Raw genomic sequence first — 16,007 nt, 5'->3', positions numbered from 1 at the left:
AACTTGCCAGGACCATGCAGGTTATTTTCTCTGTTCCCCAGCTGTGGTTACAACTTTCTGGAGTGTTAATGCCTTGTCCACTCGTGGCTGGAGTGAGGCTTGACCTAGATTACCAAGGGCATTTTGGTGAAGCTGATCCAGCAGGATGTCCCCAGCTCCCCTTGTGGTCCTTGGGAGGTGAGGTTCTGTTTGCTCAGTGCCTGTCCCTGATGCCAATCTTTAGGCCTCAATGTTAATCCTTTCAAAGCTCCTGTAGTTTCAGACTTCTACCTTTCCCGGCTTATTATAGCCCAGGAAGATGAGATGTGACTATGCTGAGATACAACCCCCAGTGATGGCACTTTATAATACTGTATAACTGGAGGATTGCTATTGTAGGCAGAGAAAAAGGCAATAAAGCAGCATTGATATCCTGCCTGCCCTCTTACAGGAGTTATTGAATCAAACCTACCAGAACTGCCAGACAAACAATTTGCAGCTGCAGTCTGAAGCCTGACAATGACACAGAATCAAAAAGAAATAGTTGGAGTGCATGGGCTTGTGAACTCCTCTGCGACCCACCACAGCAGGCTCCCTAGGATTGTTCTCCTCTTTCTGGTCCTTTGCCTGCACAATTCCTTCTCTTTCCCTCTCTTTGCCTCTATCCCATTTTCTCTCCTACATCTTGCCATTTTCAGCTTTTCACACCTTTTCCCCTTCCTTTTCCTTCTCTCTCTCATTGCCTCACTATTTCCTTCTGTTGTCTCTTTCTTGTTTTTACTTTGTGAATTCAAGTGCTCTTTCTTGTTTTTACTTTGTGAATTCAAGTGCTCTCCTGTGTTTCTCACTGTCTCCATTCCCCAATTCTTTTTTGGCTTTGATTAATTTAGTTCCTACCCTCCCCAGTTTCCCATAGTCTTTCCTGTTCTCCCTTCCATGCTGTACCTTTTTTTTTCCCTGTTTCGTTTCCCTCTTCATTTTATTACTCATTGTTTCTTCTTTTCCTGCCAGTTCTATTACCTTCATTTTTCTTGAGCCATATTTATCCAGTAGCTGAGCTCCATGCTCTTACCCCTCAAATGTGAGGATTTAAACATTTCATGTGCCCTAGGATTTCCAAAGTGCCAATCCAGCTCAGCTAAGGGGAACTGATGTGGTTTGGCTCTAATGTCTATGAAGAGAGAGACTGCAAAATCCAGAGTAACAGTAGCACTGACCAATGCTCTTGGGCTTGTGACCCTGCTCTTGTAGGTGGATTCAAAGCTTATCAGATTAATGGGTTCTGGATCAGACCTGTGAGTAACAACACCTCATCAGATTTCTGTCCTTTATTCCAGTAGAAATCCCAGTGCTCTTAGTTTCTTCTGATGTTTTCTTTGGCTCAGGACATTATGTTTGGTTTGGGGTTTTTTTTTCCAAAATACCTATTCTAAAGTATATTACATGTAAGGGTCAATGAAAAGGGACCATACTATGAAATAGATTCAAACTCATATATATATATATATATATATATAATTCTTAGGTTTTGGATGCCCATAACAGTTATCTAGTATTTTGGAAAATATTTTGTCATTACCATTCTTCTCTCCTAACCAGTATCTAACCATTAGCCTTCTAAACTTTAGCTGTTCAGTCTACAAATGTGTAGCAGGAATGTTGATAGTACACAAATAATACTCTTTTTTTAATATTATTATTATTCTTTTTTTCATTCATCCTAAGTTACAAACTCAGCTTTTGTTTCCAGTATTGATGGGGCTATTTTCAGTTACTTTGGGTTTTTACTGTTTCTTGATTTATTTATTTTCTTTATTCCATTTGCCCAACAACTTCAACCTAGAAACATTTTGATTTGTTGTTCTTCATTACAATATTTGCAGAGACCTTATGGATCCTTCAAGTACTTAAATGAAGGCTTACAATGAGGATGAAAAGGGATTTTTCCCAGTGGCAGGGAGTGATAGGGCAGGGGGGAATGGCTTCAAACAAGGAGAGAGTAGGTCTAGATTATATATTAGGAAGAAATTCTTTACTATCAAAGCAATGAAGCACTGAAAAAATTTTCCCAGAGAAGTTGTGGATGTCCCATCCCTGGAGGTGACCAAGGTTGCATAGGACCCTCAGTAACCTGGTCTAGTCATCTTTAAGGTCCCTTCCACCTCAAGTTGTGATTCACTGAGTTATTACCCACTTCCTTTCAAAGGGTGGTTGATCCTGCTGGTTATGTTCTATGAGACCCTCACCATAAGGTGACCTCTTGAGAGGGGGCTCTGCCAAGGCCAACACCCACTTCCCTCCTCATCCCTGGAAGGCTCTGGAGCTGTGGAAGCTGTCTGAGAAAGGAATGGGGATACTCACCATCCCACAGGTGCCCATGAGCAGGCTCAGGAACCACGTCCAGCCCTGATGCTGTTGACATGACACCACCTTTACTTCTGAAAAATTATGTCTAATAGGAACATGAGAGAAACTCCTCCTTCCTCTTCTCTTTTGTCTGCCTCCTTCTGTCTTTCCAGCTCCTGTGAAGTTCAGTGCTGGTGACAATTGGGGAAAAACAGTTCCTGCCTAATCCAGCCCTTTCTGCTCTGATTGGATTTTTCTCCTTGTGTCTGCTTCTTTATTTGATTTAAAACCTTCAACTCCTTGAAGGTTTTCCATTAAGATTTGGAGCACAGTTTGGAGTGGGGGGAGCAGTCAGAGCATTACCTAAAAAGTGCCAGTTTATTTTTAGCTAATGGAAGAGAGGGGCTGATTGGATTAGGCCAGCAATGTGAGTACCTGGTGCAGGCTGCTATCAACACATCAACAGGGGAAGGGTTAAGTGCAATTTCTTTCGCTTTCTCTCATTCACCCCTTTTACCCTCTCCTGCTTTGCCTTTCCTCACCCAGTAAGTGACACTTGCAGCAGCAGCAGTGCAAATTCTTGGGCATGTTCTAATACTGGTCAATGCAGAATAAATCCCTCCTGCTGCCCTGCATTTGCCACCTGACAGCAATGGATGCTCAGGAAGACCAAGAGGTAAACTTTTAAAGGTTCAGCCTGTGGTTTAGCCATGTGACAGCTATTAAAGCAATTGGGAGCCAGGTGGTTAAAATCCAGTGCAATTCTTTGTAATGGTACCCCTGAGAGTGCCCATCTCCTTTTAGCACTACTATTGATTAGGCAATTCTTGACTTTGAGAAACAAAATTGGTGCGTGCATCAAGGTTCTTTTCCTCAATTTGGCCTGGTTTGAAACGAATCGTTCACCCTCAGCCATTATTGTAAACACCTTTAAGCTTTGATAAATTTCAGTGTGATTTGAGTTTTCTATCCCCCTTCTCTATGGAGGCCTGATGTTTACTTGTCTTTGCCAAGACTTCTCCAGGGCTGTTTGGTCTTTATCCTTATTTCCTGCATTGATCCTGTTATGTTGTCCTGTGTGATTGCCCAAGCTCAGTAAAAGGCTGGGGGCTTTATTTAATGGCTCCACACAGTGCACAGCGGGCAGGATTGAGGCTGAGGGGTACCTGGTTTTCAGGAGGTGCAGTGCATTTTATGAGGTAGACCATGTTAAGTTCTAGCATGTGGTCCAGTCCCTGCCTCTGCCTTGACTGAATGGATGTGGAGTTCTTGGAGGGAGCACATAAACCTTGAGAAAGTTCCTCCTAACTTCAGAAACACTTAATGAGGATTTGATGATTACTAGGGGCTGAAGTGCCACACAAAGGTAGGTGAGTATATACTTATGTTTGTGGGAAGGTGAAAATAATTGTGTAAAAATAAGGAAGGCAGTTCTCCAACCCTCTTAGGTGTTGCATTTCCCTTCCAATATCTTTCCCACTCCTCCTTATTTTTCTAATGTGTAGGAAGATTTTTCAGCATGTTGTGTCCTTAACTGAGGAGAGACAGGACAGGTTCTACATGAGGATGTGCCCTTTGCTTTGGGAGTTAATTGCAACATATTAATTTATGTGGGTTTGCCCATCTGTTGCTTTTGGATATTCTAGATCGTTCTTGTGAAGTACTGCCACAAGTGACTGGCATTGGATAGCTTTTTCCTACAATAAAACCCAAAGTGAAAGCTGGGCTGGACCTAGATGGAAAAAGCACTCAAGCCAGTCCAGTGCGTCAGCAGCCAGGTAAATCTGTGTGAAGGCTCTAGAGCCTGCTGCTGCATCATTTTCCTCAGTGCTTCCCCTCTCCTCCCTGTAGTCCCCTTACTACTCTCAGTAACCAGGCCAGAGAAAGTGGCATTTAACATTTCTGTGTTGCCAGAAGACTTTTATTGGGGTGTTTGGGTGTGGGGTGAGATGTAAAAAAGGGAATTGGAGATGGAAAGAAATTGAGAAACACTGGCTTCAGAAAAACAACTCTCTCTTATTTCTGTTTCTGTTCATACTGGTAGAAAGCAACTCCTCAGGTGTCACAGTAAACTTAGGAAGTCCATCACCCCCTAGCCAAAGAATGTTGATTTAGGGGCCCCATGAGCAGTTTTATAAGACATCCCTGTTTGTGTTGAGCTGGGAGGTTGTCAAAGCCCAAAACATTCTGTTTGAACAAGCTGTTGTATTCCAATGAGAAGTTGTTTCATCTGAAATTTCACAGTCAGTTCTACTGAAAATTCAGCTCATCATGATCTTAATGTGAAATGTGATGCCAGGATTACACGGACAGCATTGCTGTCGGACTGAGATGGAGCACTAAGAAAAGGAAAAGTGTGCACCACCTCTCCTATTCCAGTCAAGTTCAATGGAAGTTTTTCTGGAAGGATAATTTTAGAAATCCTAGCAGGATGACAAATTCCAAGATCTGTTAAAAGTATTTCTATATACATTTTATAAAGATGAAATGCTATGATACAGAGCACAAATAGTGCAGAAACATGAATATTGAAAGCTCCAAGGCAGATTGTTGAAGCCTGTGTAAAAATACATGCTGCACCTTTGGTATTGGAGGCCTTGCCAAACTAATTAATGAAGCATATGCAAACGTTCTACTTTGCAAACATACTTTCTGTTTCATTAGATTCTCAGAAATCAGTATGGGAAATCTGAAGGGAAAGGTATTTGATCTTTAAATTTTTGTTGTTGCAGGAAAACACATCCCTATGTTGTTTTACATCCACAGCTGATGTTATGTCACAAAGTCTGATATTTGTAAAGAGCTTTGTATTTAAAACCTGCTTGTTCTAATTGAGATTTCTCAGCCACACACCTGAAACTGGTGGTTTTCCACAATAATGTGAATGGAAGTAGCTTCTGTGCATAGAACTAAACCAGATATTCCCCATGTAGGTAGCACTTACCACAAGGGAGGTACTGCAGACATAAAAATGCTGAAGGGCAGAAGGGGAGATCCTTCTCCCAGAGTTCACTGAGTGGGCTCATGATCTATGACTCTCACTCTTTTCTGCCACGTTATTTCCATTTTACAGACCAAAACAGAGGGCCAAAGAGGTTGGGAGAACAGAGCTGTGCTTTGATGGGGAGAGAGGAGAATGTATGTGTAGCTGTCTTCAAATGGTTTCTGATTCTTTTGTGTTGTGCTGTCCTTCTGAGCTAAATTGCCAGTGGGTTTTCCAGACTTGGGAAAACAGCAGAGATCAATAGTGAAAGGAGAGAATTAATATCAAATTTGGTTCAACCCATGGTGTAATCCTGTTTATTTGCAAAGAACAAACATGGTTCCATCACCTTTCCTGAGCATAGGAAAGATTCTATGGTTAATGTATTTGCTATCAGATCTTAAGCATCCCCGAGCCAACATTCGTGTCTGCACCTGTCTGGTTTTTTTGGGTTTGTTTTTTCCCTCAGCCTAAGTGTGTCTGAACTCCTTTGTCCCGCCTGTTTCAGCCTCACAATGCCTGGTTTGGAAGGTAGGCATTTGGTTCAATTGCTGCTTAACATGTTTTGGATCTCTTTGTTTTGGTTAATGGCTCCTGTTGCTCCATTTCTTAAAGGACCTTACTTTTTCCTATATCTTAAATAATGGGCTGTAAATGTGTCCAAAGATCTAAGCATTGCTTCATTAACTGCTTCACAGGAAAATGTTTAAGTATGTTAAAGTATTAATTACAATATAAAAGTGAGAAACAGTTATGTCCAGATATTCTTTAGCTAAGATAAAACATTGGTTCTTCCCCTGACCTCGGTGGAGCAGCACCATTTTATGTCAAGAGAAGCTGATGTCTATTAGCAGTCAGCAGCGTTTGCTCTTCACCATTGTTTTTCTTTCCCTTGCTCCCTATCGGAGCAGTTTTGGTCCACACATTCAAACACAGGCTGAGGAGAAGAGGAGACTTTTTTTTTTTTTTTGTTCTCTGTATGGAAAATTTTGCAAGCAGGCATCACCTGCCCAAACAACTGAAGTAATTTTATGTGACCAAAGGTTGTTCTCCTCTCTGCCAGTTTTTTCTCCATAGGTACCAAAGTTTCTCATTGACATCTTTAGTCTCATTTCATGGCATCAAAGAAACAAGTGAGTCACAACCACTCTACTTAACCTGGTTTCCTATCCTCTAATCTCAATACATCTCCCAGTAACGCAGGCTGGGGATGTTTCTTAATATTTCTGTCAGCAGTTCTCCCCAGGGACCACAAACAATAGATCCCAGATTGATCCATAAAACTGAAGATTTTTTCCAGAAGTGCTGGGGAGAAACGCCTGGGGCTTTTCACCCCCTAAGATAAGGAGCAAATGCACCAAGCTGTGTTAAACACTCATGGCTTGGTTTTCCCAGAGGATAGTACAGGTGGTTTTGTGCCTTCCAGCATTCCAGGGTTCCTCAAACCCTGGGAAGAGGAATGACAAAGCCAGGTGACAAGGTTGTGATACCAGCCTAGTCCTGAGTCACCCAGATGAAAGGATGGGAGGCGGTGCCCCTGGAAGGAGTGTATTTAAGAGAAGTGTGGTAGCTCACAATTTTTTGTGCCATCCTGTCTGTGCATTTCCTTTCAGAGGGCCCAGGAGCTTCAGCTCAGTGTAGCAGGGTGCTCTGGGAGGCGTCCATGAACCTGTCATCCCCGAAGCATGAGGGATGTGTTTGAATGACACATTGCAGTTCTCAGTGGGGGAGTTTTAGTTTGTTTTCCTGTGGAATAGAATACCCAAGTACAGAATTAAATCAGCATTTGGAAAACATTCTGTCCCTCTCTACACTGATTTTCCAAAGCTGCTTTTCACTACATGCCTAGAAGGTCCCATTCAATTAGGAAATGTAGAAGTGCATGTACATGGTTTAAAGCAGTGCATGGGAGGCTTTTCTATTTTTCAAGCTCTTAAAAAATGTGACCACAGAGGATATCAACACAGATTTGTGGGATCATCTTAGAAAAGGTTGAATATAAAGCTTTGTTTGCAAATACATATGCCATCAAAACTTGATTTACCAATGCTGTTTACCATTTGATCAGATAAAAGAATATTAGCTCTTAAAAATGAGATACAAACTGAATTCCCTCTTCAATGCAGTGTATAACAATTCCATATTTCTCTGGGTTCATATAGCTCTTTTTGTCATCCAAACAGACACATGCAGAAGTAGCTTTTGAGCTTCTTCCCATGACAGTAGTTTAAAACAGCAGAAGTCCAGGTGTAAAGAAAGTTTGAAATGCCTTGTGGTGATTTTTGCTTTTGTGGTTTAAATGCCCCTGCCTGTGGCTATTCCCTTGCTCTGCTGCTGGAATTACCAACCAGCAGCCAGACAGTGAGCTCTGATGCTGTGCCCTGATGTGGGGAGGCAAAGCCACAGGCTGCTCTGCAAGGGCTGGTAGTGAGTAGCTGGGACAGCAGTACCTTGATTCTCCCCACCACATTCCCATGGGACCATCATCATCAGGACTGCAGCTTTGTTTCCAAACAGAGGCTCAGTTCAAATCAGAATAAATCTCTCATTTCTTATTGTCTAGTGTACTGCAATGGAATAACATCAACCTTGATCCAAAGTTCACTCCACTGGTGCTTTTCTTGTGGCTGCCCTGGGCTCTGAAAGAAACCAAATAAACAGCCTATGAGCAAAATTGTATAGAATGATCAACATGCAACAGCCCTGCTGCGTTTGCCTCACGCCGTTAGTCATTATGAAAGGCTGCATAATTCTGGAGCAGGACAGCAATTTCCACACAGCAAATTGCAGATCGTGTTTGCCAACCCACAGAAACCATCACAATATTTGCTTTGAAACTTTACAGTGCTACCAAGGGCAAATTCACTTTATCTGTACAAATGGACCCCTTGAGAAAACTTAGATTACACATGCAAGGAAGAACGGGCAGAACTTGGCTCTGGGCACGAGAGAAGTAAATCTGGCTTCCTTCTGTGGTGGAAATAGGGAACAAGTAAGCACAGAGCTCGGGAGATACATAACTGGCAAGTGTTCTAGGGAGAAAATGTCAATGCAATCGAGATAATGGTTCTCTGGCTCCCCGAATTCATACCTTTTTCGCCTTCCTACCCAGGTCCTTTGGAAAATCTGCTTTTCTGCAGGCTTCACGTGAAGCACAGCATCCTCCAGTGCACCTCTGTACTTCTGCAGATCAGATTTATCAATTTATCCATGGTCCCAGTGAACTTACCACTGCCAGGAATAGCCCCATTTTTGGAGTTAGAACCGTTGAAAAACTACTTTGTGTGCTTTTTTTTTTTTTTTTTTTTTTTTTGGTTATCAAAGGATTTTAAAAGTTTATTTTATTATTCAGCATTGCAGATATCACTGACTTTAGTCTCAGTTTTAGGTGGAAAGGTTTTTTTTTACATTCCACCACCTATCTTGACAGATTCTGTGTGTGTGCCAGAGGCAGTGGTCTTAACCCTGGATCAAAACCTAATCTCTCCTGCTTTTGTAAAACCTTTCCCTCTAATTCTCTCTCTAGCAAATTATATTCTGTTCTTTGCCCTTGAATTATTTTAAAATGTATAGAACGAAGTGTGAGTGTGGGGGTTCTGTTCCATTGAGTGATACCTGGTAATCAAAATACTGCATTCATATCTTGCTGCAATGATCTCATTTCTACTGGGGCAGCACTCCTGTGAGCGCAGGCCCGTGTTGTGTTCATCCTGTTACAACCAGATAAACTCATAATGTAGACAGATAAGAGCTATACTCATTAATCTATTAATTGCCTATTGTCAGTTGTCAATATGTTTCACTTGATGGGAAGCAGGAAGATTAGCTTGTATTGTGAGGATGTCATTTTTTGTTCTGTATTACTATTATTTTATTTTGATGTGTGCCATGCTAGAATATTGCATTCAAGCCTGCGGCGTCTCACCCGAACAGAGCAGAGCTTGCTGCTCTTTGGGTTCCTGGAACCAGAAAAGTGCCATGCCCCAAATAAAAAGCGTTTTTTTTTTTTTCAATCAGAGGACCCCAAAAGAGCTGTGAGTGTGTTGAGTAACACGTTTTTTATGATGGGCATTCAGGACACTCTTAAAATCAACACAGCCTGAGATACCCTGATTTCCCGGGGAAGCTGAAACTCTGTGGGGACTTCATTGTTCGCTGGAAATTTGAGACTGATTTTGTCTGTGACTGGAGCTGCTGGAGCAAGATTTTATTATAATTGTGTGACCTTTAATACACCATGAAGAGATTTCAACTTCTCTATTTTTCTAGCCTATAACAAATCAAATGTTTTACTATAATGTACAGTCACCAAGTTTACACCTTAAGAAGGGTGATTTTCAAGGGCTTATCTCTACAAAGAACAGTGGAGCAGAGACAGTTTCAAAAAAAAAAAAAAAAAAAAGAAAAAAGAAGGGAGAGGAACATCATAGAAGCACTTTATAGACCTATTTGAATCACAGCTTTAAGTCATTTATATCAGGCCAAAAAGCTCATCCATGTGTGCATTTAATAATGATGGCCAATTCTGAACGAAGACTGGAAATTTTCCTCTCCGTGGCATGAAGCAAAAAAAACCCCTCACTGTTTCTGAGTTGGTAACTTGACCTGTTTGAATTATTTTATTACTTGCTAGACTGTCAGCCAGGTGGCCAGCATTAAACTCCTAGGACAGATCTGGGAATTGGTTTCTGTGGAACTGCCATAGAGGAGCAGCTGATGATTGGGGAGCTCAGGCATTTTCTAGGCACACTTGGGCAGCTCTGTCTGACAAGTATCAGCTCATCCATGGGGCAGATAATTTTGTGCCATCCATGCACAGGTTTAAGGGCATAGGCAGATTTTCCATATTATCTAGGACATCTGTTGGTGGTACATGCCTAAAGAAGCCACATTCCTTAATTTTTTACCATGACAGAGGAAAGTATTTTACTACCTCAAGGCAGCCAAGATGTGTTCCCCTCTGGCTGCAGTCACCCTAACAATAGATGTAGGAATCCATTTGCAGGATCCATAACTCTCTGTTAGGATTATCAAAGGTGGTCACATAGACCATAGTTTAAACAGATGCATTTTCTCATGATGTGTCTATGGCACCAGGGTTTTATTTCAGATTTCCAAGGGGAAAAAAGGCATAGCTGAAATGCATGTGGGTCTTTTAATATCTAAAGAATTTCTGTTTTCTCTAGCTATTTTACTCTTCTGGGCTTCTTTCTTTCTGTGAAACATTAAGGAGGAATATATATTTAAATTAAATGAAATTACATGAAGAAAGAAAGGAAGGAAAAAAGTCTCCCTTTTCACTGAAAATGTGCCAAACCTCTTTAAACTGAGGAAATTACTTTTCTCAAATATCATTAATGTTTTAACTTATTTTTTGGAAAGCCACAGGCATTACAATTTTACTCTTTCTCATCTCCTCTAACCTTCTCCAGAAGAGAAGGCATTTTGGAGCCTGACATAAGAGCAGAAGGTAAAGTAGGAAAAACGGAAAAAGAGTGAAGAAGAAAATCTCTGGCTAGCATTCAGATATTTCTGTATTCACTGGACACCAGTCAGATATTTGTATTCAGAACCTTAAAGGTAGAAAATGATAGAAAGGTGTGAATAGAAGTTTAATGCTTTGAAAACTTATTTAAGAGAAAATGTGATCCATTTAAATGCCTCCAAAATAGAAAAATTTAAGATACAGAATTTTTTTACATCTTTCCATTTCAACAAACTATGTTGCTTTTACGTGAATATGGCTGAACTTAGGGGACTCTCCAGACAAAATATGTGTCATATCCTTCCCCTAAGTATTTCTTCACTGATGGGGACTGAATTGCAGATATTAAATACCCACAGGAAACACATGGCAGAATTCTGAAATGGAGCCAGCTGTCCCAAGTCTGAGATGAACCCCTAAGCCAAAATCTCACTCTTCCTTATCATCCTTTGTTTCTCTTTCTTTCCAGTACCTCCTCTAAACATTCATTCTGTTTTGTTCATGCAGATCAGTGGTCTCAGCTTGTTGCAAGCACCTTAGAATTTGACCCTTTATGTTTTTTTTTTCTTTTGTACATTTCCTATATATTGAGTAGCAAGCTTTGCATTTCTCCTTGCTCCCAGATCCCTCCCTACTGTGCAGAAGGTGACAGCTTCGGGACCACAATGTTTTGTCATTTTTGACCTTCAGGATAGTGCACACCCCTTTTTAGTCCATGTCCCATTGTAAGTCATCCCCTTTTGATCCAGCCTCCATCCCCTTTTATTGACCAGCTCCCCTATTTCCACTAAATGTTTCAACCCTGCTGCCTGCTCCTTTTGTGCTTTGTTTAATTCACAATATTTCTGCAGCAGAACTGAGTCTGCCATCAGTTTGTTTAGCGGGGCAGAAGACAAAGCCAGGCTGGTGCTGGTGCTGATGAATAGGTCACTGGTGACAGCAACCCGTGCTGCAGAAGTCAGCCCCCACTGACACTGTTTTCAGTCCACTTGAATGGAAGCTCTGGGAGTCTTTTTTTAAAAAGCCCAGGGGTGAGGGAGGCAGGAAAAGGGAAAGAAAAGGAACAGAATAATTAGAGCAATAACACTCCAACTTTCTCAGTTGTGCATGGACTTGGCTAATCAAAATGAGAAGTACCTTGGGCACCTGTAGACGTGGCAGGTGAAGGGGTTGCTCCCTTTTCCCACCGTGGCCTCTGCAGTGGGGCACAGTGACTTGCTCTGTCTCTGGGTTTTCTCTCTGCTATTAGGTTAGGTGCTGTCACCTTGAGAAACAAGACCTTCATAAGTCCTTACCCTGATTGAGTGAGGTATAGCAATGATCAGGAAGGGAGTTGATGCTGGTCTGGGTCATCCAAGGAAGATAACATCCAGTATTACAGCTCTGGCTCCTCCCAAAGGAGCTGAAACCACCTCTGTGGTGACTCACTGCAAAGCCAGGATAAAAAGAGAAAAGTGCTGGGAATGCATATAACAAGCCCCATCTTCCAGTGCTTCTAGAACACACATCACTCATATTGAGATATATTCTAATTATAAAATTAGGGGTTTTTTTCAGTCCAAATGAAGTCAATTTTATTTAGACAAAGCTGGAAGCAGCTGCCATCTTAGTCAGAGGATTCTGAGGCTCGAGCTGTAGGGAAAAACCACTTGAGTTATAGGTACAGAAAAGGATGGGCATAAGTAAGGAAAACCTTGGTTGAATGGGCAAGACTGGTGAAACAGCTCTATTAATCAGAAAGCCAGCTTCCCAAAAGGTAGTAGGCAAGTAGTTTTAAAAGTCTGGCCGCAGACTTCCAGAAATTCCAACAGAAAGGCAAAAGAAGAGGTAGATGCTGAAAAATTTCAAATCTAACCTTTAAATGTAAAGTAATAGATTTTCTTGAAGACCTTCAGACATTTAAATCTTTGTTCACAGATTACATAAATACTTGGGGGAGACAAACTTTTCCCATACAAATAGGAAATGCATTTTATGAAGAAACAACATGGATGTAATTTTAACATAGACAAAGAGAGTGAGAAACACCAATGCAAGAGTTCAGGAGCCAATACAAATTTGTTTCTGTTTCTGAATTACATGTAATTAAAAGTGGTCAAAAGTGCTAGAAAATACCACTGAATAATTCTTGCAATTTTTTTTCTGACTACTATCTCTAATTGGTCAGAAGACAGCCTAATCACACAGTATATACAAGTGTATATGCATATTTCTTTGATACTCTGCTCCAAGTTTTATATAGGCTGTTTTCTTTAGGGAGTTAATTTTCATATAACTTTCTTCTCATTCTACAAAACTTTTAAGGTCTCATAATAAATTTCACGTAGCTGACTTGTATGGCAAGAGGTTTGTTTTTTAGTTTGGATTTATGAAGAATAGTGTCTGCTTGTTTTATTCAGTGGAAGTCTATTTCTGTTAGCAGAACACTTAGAGAGTGTGATGATGGGGATGCCAATAATCAGAAGAGGGAAAGCACTAAGTTTTGGAATATAGCATAGCTTTCAAATCTTGTTGTTTTGAGAAGCTTAATGTTTTGGAGTTGTGTCAGCTGTAAGGAGAGTTTAAACATGATCATTGCTAGGATGGATTGGTTTCTCTTTGACCCTCCTTTTCTTAAGCCTAAACATTCCCAGATTCCTCCGCTGCTCCTCACAAGACTTGTGCTCCAGACCCTTCCCCAGTTCCATTGCTCTTTTTTGGACCCTCTCCAGCACCTCAATGTCTGTCCTGTAGTGAGGGACCCAGACTGAACACATGGATATTTATTTACAAATTGCTTCAGGGAATCTAACCTGGCTCTTAATTGCTCTCTGTGGTCTGTTATAGCTGACCTGGTATACCTTCCCAGCTCCTGTGTTTTGTCCAAGCCAGTGGGATTTTTGGGGAATAGATTATTTTTTGCGACATTATTCTACTTAAATGGTTTAATGCTCTTGAAAGTACCAGACATATGTTTGTATACTTTGGTACAAAATATTCTGATTTTAGGCTCAAAAACAGATTAGAAAATGTGTAAATTTGTGGTGAAGTGGGAGTGAAATGATCCAAAGTTGTTGAAACAATATATTTGATCAAAATTATCAATTTGAGTAGCCTTCTAATTTTCAGTTATGAAGACTTTTAAGATTTTTAAAGTGGGTTTTCTGCTGATTTGGGGCTGGAAAAATATAGGACCTCAAAAAAAAATTCTGAAGAATTTTTTCTGGAGAAAAAACTGTTTCTGCTTGATTTATCATTATTTATACCACTATTTTTATTATAGAATATTTCCATTCTAATTTTTGGTATTTTACAGTTCTTTACATAGCAGTAAGGCAAACTCAACCTTATAAATAAGGATAAGAATGCAGAACCTCTTGTAGAGTTGGGTCCCAAATGATTTTCACAGGAATAATGAAAAAGAAAACGAATGCTTTTATGTGTTTCCCAATATTTGATAGTCTTCTGGTTTTATCAGTCTGAGTGGGAGTTGTATGACCATTTAGTTTCACATGAGAGATATTTTTTCTTATGTCAAAATCCTTAATATACTTGTTTAAAAGGAGGAATTCTGGGCTGCTCTCATGAACTGGCAACTAACCCAGAATTTTCACCAAATTATCGCTATTGAACATTTGAAGAAAAAGTTTATTTACATGTGAAATATGGAGACAACTTGAAAGTCTGTCTCTAAGAGCCCTTTTTGCTACTGGCACATCACCTACACAGTGAAAATTACTGTTCTGCTATCGGCAGGGATTAACACTCACTCCTTCCACTTTGAAATATGCTTTTTGAAGTATCCTCCCAAATTAGGATACCTTGCAAGAAAACTTAGGAAAATATTCTATTGCAGATGATGATTTTGAATTCCAGGCACTTTATGTTAAAATCCTTAGTTCTAATTTCATAGTGTAGTGACTATTATGTTTTCCAACCCTCTTGTGGCAGCTCATTGTGCTAGTAACCACATTGCAGCAGTGTGAGTTTGTAGGAGTATTTGCATAGCAAAGTTTGGAGCTCCAAGACCTTGATGAGGCTCCACTATTCACAAATATCACAAATAAATAATTTCGTAAAAGTTCTGATCTTTTTCGCTGGTGCCCATTTGAGACAAACTGCTTTCAAATTAGATTGAGTGCCTTTTCAGAATGGAACCCTATGGCAGTGTAGGGATGGTAGGTGCTTCATCCTTTTAAGGGCATTCCTTTGACTTTCAGGTTCTGATTGGGGTGGTAAATTACATTTTGTAGAGGCCTAAACTGAGTTGGTTCATCAGTGGGCTAAACACAGCACCAAGAGAGAGCAGGCACCATCTTTGTCTGCACATCGCTGATGTCCAGAGGCAGCTTAGCAGACAAACTTGACTGGATCTTTTTTTGGAGGACAGTATCACCCCACTGTTTTCATACAAACTTACCCATCCTGACCTCTTAATTTATTTTCATAGAAGCCCCTTTTTTTCAGATTACAGTGGTGTAAGAACTCTAAGACAGCAGATACCTACCCAATAAAAGAGCTGAAGCATTACATCTGCTTTTAGAAGTAACTTATCAGCCAGAAGTGAGGAGAAACCAGTACCCCATGTCCTGCACCACTAGGCACAGACCTCCCTTAAATGTTCTGTAGATCAGCAGGGGTGGCTAAAAGCAAGAAAATTCTGTAAGGAAGCTATTAACAGCATGATGGGCAAAGCAGTCTCTTCTAGAGGAACCTGCTGATCTAAAGGAGCAAAGATGAGGTTCTGCTGAAATTTAAAAACAATGAACTAAGGTGAGAATTCCCCTGGAAAACTACATCTGTGTTTAACTGAGGGTATGTGGATGCACAGATCCACAGCTGTAAAATCACCCAGGTACTGTGAGCATTCAGCAAACACACACTTTATTACCCCAAATCTACATTTACAGGTATGCAGTAAAACTTGAGCATTAAACCAACACTATCAAGTTGTTTTACAGAGCTCCAGAAGTGAGATAACCTTACAAGTTCCTCAACCCATCTGCGCAGCACTGAGCTTCTTCCACTGGAGCTAATTTAGAAATGTTGGCAATCTTGGTTCTATTGAAACAAAGTTTTATGGGCTTTCAGATGACTGTAGCAGTCTTCGTGACTGAAAATAAAAATTTGTGGAAGTTAATTTTTTTTAATGCACACCCAGTGTGAGTTGGTGTCTGATAGCAGAGAGGTACAACACATAAAGAGAAATAATTGTTTCTGCTGCACCCTTGATTT

The sequence above is a fragment of the Zosterops lateralis genome, assembly GCF_965231275.1.
Source record: "Zosterops lateralis genome assembly, chromosome: 6".
NCBI lineage: Eukaryota > Metazoa > Chordata > Aves > Passeriformes > Zosteropidae > Zosterops > Zosterops lateralis.
This window is presented reverse-complemented; position numbering follows the sequence as displayed.